The following is a 5,584-nucleotide window of genomic DNA, read 5'->3' as shown; positions in this document are numbered from 1 at the left end:
TATGTATGTATGTATGTATGTATGTATGTATGTATGTATGTATGTATGTATGTATGTATGTATGTATGTATGTATGTATGTATGTATGTATGTATGTATGTATGTATGTATGTATGTATGTATGTATGTATGTATGTATGTATGTATGTGTGTGTGTGTGTGTGTGTGTGTGTGTGTGTGTGTGTATGTATGTATGTATGTATGTGTGTGTGTGTGTGTGTGTGTGTGTGTGTGTGTATGTATGTATGTATGTATGTCTAAGATAGAATAAGAAAGCTAAATTAATTAAATGACATTATGGTTTTTTGTGTGACAATACCACTTTCTGATTATGAGGCATGCCGTAGTGGAGGACTCCGGAAATTTCGACCACCTGGGGTTCTTTAAAATAAGAAAGCTAGCTAGATGAACTGGTGGCCCAGTTATAAACATGTGCACAATATTGACACCACAAAGAAAGACTGACACAGAAGTCTCTATTGTGTATGCCTTTATTCAGAATAGTGCTTGCCCGAGCTCGTTGGTTATCATAGCACGAATTGTTTCCAGCAGAACATACTGACATGGACAGAAAGGGACGACGACACACGCTGGCCTAGCGACTGAATGTTTATTAATCGTTTCCCTGGCTTTTTATAGCACGTAGTAACCCATGCTTATTTGACACCTCAATGAAAGGGACGCACAACAGAATGCTCTGTCGTGTTTGTCTTTATTCTTTGCGGTATCCATTTCGCGCACAACATGCTTACTTGTGAAAATGGCCAACTAGCCCCAGGCAACGTCACTTTTGTAGCGGATTAACGGATAGTTGTATTGTTCAGAGAACTATTAGCCGTATAAATGTTCAAGCAAGAACTCCGCTTGCCTGCTCCGCATTAGTGGCAATGAAACTCGCCCAAACTGAACCGTGGGATTTTACGTACGAAAACCACTATTTGATTATGAGGCACGCTGCAGCGGAGTACGCCACATTAACTTTAACCACTAGGTTATATTTAACGTGTCCCCAATGCATTGGACACGAGCGTTCTTGCATTTTGCCCCTATCCAAATGCGGTGGCCGCGGCCGGGGATTTGATCCCGCGACATCGGGCTTAGCAGGGCAACACCGTACCCGCTAAGCTGCCGCGGCGGGTTTCTGCAGTAAACTCTACAGTCGGATGTGTTGGCAGTAGAATTTGTACATAGAAAGGCAGAGAGATCCGCTAAGGTATGTGCGTGCTAACATGCTGTTTTGAAGTGTGAAAAGGGGAAAGAGTGGTCTTAAAAAGATAGACCAACCCTTCCCCTGTCGGAAAAGGGGGGTAAGCGAAGCTTGGCCTGCGTGCAACTAACCTTCGGCTTGCTTAAGTAACCCATAGGTAACGATGATGGATTGCTTCGGCCTCCTGCTCCCCCAGCTCGGTATCTTCTTCTCGTTGATGTAGGATTACCTGGGCTTGGGTAGCTCTAACGGCTTGATCGGCGCGCCAACGGTGAGCCCTTTCACGGGCGAGTTCTCGCCGCCGCTCGTCGAACGCTGCCCGTTCCTCGGGGGAACGCACAACACGTGGCCGTCCCATCCGTTTTGCGAGACTGAACTGAGCGAAAACGAAGCCGGCGAAGCACGCGATACCCTTTCTTGCCCTTTACCTCTCCGGTGAAGGCGAAACGTCTCCTACTTGGTGCGCGCATGGTGTGAGCGCGCTCATGTGCAACTAGAGTCCTTTATAATGGCTCACGCTCTGGCGCCGGCGCAGCTCTCAACTGATAAAACCGCCCTTTCCCGCAGCTACTCTGCTCAGGGAGCAACCGTTTCTTTTTTTTCGTTTTGCACGACCACGACAGCGCCACTTGTGAGCTAATACAAGCTTCGCTTGAAAAATGGTCTCCAATACACGCTTGGAAGTTGGTCGGACAGCGAAGCTGTGAGCGACAACTATAACGAGTAACCATTGGGACGTAGGTTGAAATTATTCACGTTGCGACATTCATCTGTATGTTAATTATTAGCCTAAGACGTTTCGACGACCCGCGACGTGGCTTGCGCCACTACTTCTTGCACCTACAATAAGTGGACCATGAGAGAAGAGAAATTCACCGCGCCTCGTATGCACGCTGTTCTTCAGTAGTCTTCACTATATGTGGCCTTCCCATTGCACCGACACAAAGTAAATCAATTGCTAGGCGAGTTCTTCTTCTACGAAAAAAAAGAAAAGAGAGGCAGGCAGCAATTAAACTCTGCCATTTACGATAAGGTACAAGTTCGCAGACAGGGAATGGTGTGTTAGCACACGCATGATTAGTTTTGAAACGTGTAATAATAAACATACCATAAGCGTGGAACCTTGATGCTACAAAATCTGTGGATAATGATATAGAAAGCAACATGATAAAATAAATACAAAAAAGAACCATACGGTTCCCATGGGAATACGTTCGAGGCAGAGCACGTGGCAGAGCTAAATAATTTACGGGGATATATCCAGTGAAAACCTTCCACATAACGTACAAAAACATTGAGTGCGCACGTTGAGATCTCGTGCAGGGAACCTTCTACGGCCGCCTCCGCGTTCACCCGAGCCCTCGGCTAACAGCGCCATCTCGGGATGGCCGATTTCACGCACCTCATTACACTTTTTTCCAGCAAATAGCCAGCTAATATTCTGCCAGCGTGTGTAGTCTCAGATGTCCATGGGTAGGATTGGTCGGCGCTCGCTCGACCTCTCCCGCTTTGACTATACTGAACGTCGGCGCTCTTCCTATCGTGAGGAAGCCGCGCTTGCTGGCGTTCAGTGCGATGGAGGACTGAAATCATGACACAGTTCATTTCATGGTCATGCTGTGCATCTAGGAATTCCTATAACGATTTGATATTCCCGTTGCTTCTGTGGAGCGACCGGGTTTTCCAAATGCTCACTGCCAACGCAACCTTCGAGATCGACGAGGTGAGCTAGACTTTCAGAGGTGCTCTCGTGAATCGAAAATAGATTTAACTTGGGAGATACACCTTTCACGACTACAGTTTGGTGCCGTGGAGGAAGGAAAAAACAAGTAGAAGAGACAAGGGAGCATTATGCAAAATAGAAGTGAGGCGTGCAGACAGGATGCAAGAGTAGAGAAGTAGACAACACGAACGCAAACTATCAACTGAAGGGAGCACTGAGGCGAAACAAGAAGGAAGACACAAAACTCATCTGCGCATGCTCAGGAATGGTAACACCACGTGTCAATCGGGTACACGTGCCGGTCTACGTGAGAGATAACTGTTAAGGCACTTAATCTCTTCCTTATGTAAAGTAATCGAAGGCTGACTCACGCACGCACTTCCACCATTATTGATATGCCATGCCTCTACCATAAGACGCGTATCTTCAATCTTGTGCCTGGCATCCGTTCTAGCGCGCCTTGACAGTAGACCATTGTCGCTCGACACGATTTTCACATGCCGCCGACAGAAGATATCGCAGGTGCAGGCGACAAAGGGACTACTTCGGTTTTTGAAAGAGACGGGATTGGACAAGCGGCTGTGAGAGTGACGTCGCGTACCATGCCAGAATGATGGACTCCAACGGACGATGTGTGTGTGCTGTGATATGTGCTCTCTCTCCTTCTCCCCCTTCCCCATCTTTAATCTCCCCCATCCCTCTCCCATGTGTAGGGTAGCAAACCGGTTAAGCCATACTGGTTAACCTCCCTACCTTTCCTTCTCCACTTTTTCCTTCCTTCAATCTTGTGCCTGTACAATATCGCGCATTCATCTAACTCTGGCCTGCAGTTACAATCTCGGCAATGTAGCGAAAAGTTAGAAGTCGATCCACCGGTTAACGACCTTTTATGTTCCATTAGCCTCTGATTGATACACCTACTCTTGTGTCCTGTCTGCACGCCTCACTTCTATTTTTCATAATGAATCCTTACCAACTAGCTCAGCTTTCTGTCGTTCCAAGGGAGCATGCCTTGTAGCCTCGACAAGCCGGCCTCGACAAGCTGGCCTCGCCTAACGCCACCCGGATACTTGCTCTTTGAGGCCCATCTGCGCGACGGCTCTTGGTGAGTAGGCCCTGTAGGCCTTCATGACTGTCTGACCTTTTCAACACACTGTTTGGCATGCAGTAAGCCTTAGCGGGCGCCCGTGTCACAATCGATCCTCACCACGCACTCTCTGATGTGCTCTCTCCCGTACATTATGCGCACTCGACGGCTAGAAATTATGGCTTGTGCACCAGGTGGTCAGGGCCTATTCCCAATAAGCCTTTCCTTTATATTTTTATGACTGGGCTTCAAGATGAGTACGGAACGCTCACCTGCTGGTCGTTTTTCTTCCTCTGTGCTTAGAGCTCGTGTTCATTGATACTGACTGCTTGCCAGTGCTTGGAACAACCCATCTGAATCTTATGGCACGTGGTGTCAATGGCGAAACTACCTTTGATTTTCCGACCGACCAGGACTTACGAAGTACTCATCACCTATAGAGCAATGTCCGACAAGTCAACAAGCAAAACAGTCAGCGGTAATATGGTGAATCGTATTTAAGAAGTCGCATTACGTAAAGTGAAGTTGTCTCGTGCCAAATATGAGCAGCGTCTACATTTTCTTACGAGGCAGGCCTTCATAGCGCACAGTGCCAGATATAAAGAACCGAGTTCAACCTACAAATAAACATTTCGATATTCTTTAAAGATCTATCTATAGCACATTTTCCCCTTAAGCGAAAAACTTCCACCACTGCGAACTTCCATCACTGACACTGCGTGTCATATTTATTTCTTACAAGGCATTGGAATGCAGATGAAATAAGTCTTTCTTTGTGTGTTCAAGATTCTTGTGCATACATCTTCGTAAGTGTTCTTGCGTTTGTAATATCTCTGCATGTGCAGTATTTAGTCTCGCATGAAAGACTTTTTATTTGCCTCCTTCACTTACGAGAAAGCCTGAACGAGTGTAAGCCAGGTCAAGTGGACCTGCCTTCGTCGAATAATAATGAGTGAGGCCAATTGAGCCCGGCTGAGTAGAAGTCTGGTGAGTTTGAATTCGAATGAGTCCGTTTGAGTAAAATTCTGGCGAGTCCAAGTTAGCCCAAAGGAATGTAAATAATTTTTGAGTGATTTTGAGTGAGTTCCGTTCATATTGCCTACGTTCATGCTTCCACATGCATGTTACTTTATATCCATGATTAATATTTGACCTAATTGTTTGCGAGTTTAATTTGAAAAGAAAATTAAATCAGGATCAGCAATCAATTCTTGCGAACTTGTAAAAATGGAAATAAGCATACCGTGAGACCCAGCTAACGTTACCCGAGCTGTTCAAGGGAAAACAAAAGGATTTAAAAAACACGGCGCAAGATGCAATCATAAGATCACCGTGTTTGGCCGATAGCGTTCCGACAGTTGAACACCGTAGGTCTTAAAATCGTGTCTTGCACCGTGTTTCACTAAGGATTTCTTTCGTTGAACAGCCTGGCTAACGTTCGTTGGGACACCCTATATAATACATATAAAATATAATTTCCATGGATACCGACAATTCTGTTTAGTGCGCTCGAGTCATGTGCCGCGTAGAGCCAGGAGAAAGTAACATAACACAGCAGCTTCAAGGT

This window comes from Dermacentor albipictus, chromosome 6 (genome assembly GCF_038994185.2).
Source record: "Dermacentor albipictus isolate Rhodes 1998 colony chromosome 6, USDA_Dalb.pri_finalv2, whole genome shotgun sequence".
Classification (NCBI taxonomy): domain Eukaryota; kingdom Metazoa; phylum Arthropoda; class Arachnida; order Ixodida; family Ixodidae; genus Dermacentor; species Dermacentor albipictus.
This window is presented reverse-complemented; position numbering follows the sequence as displayed.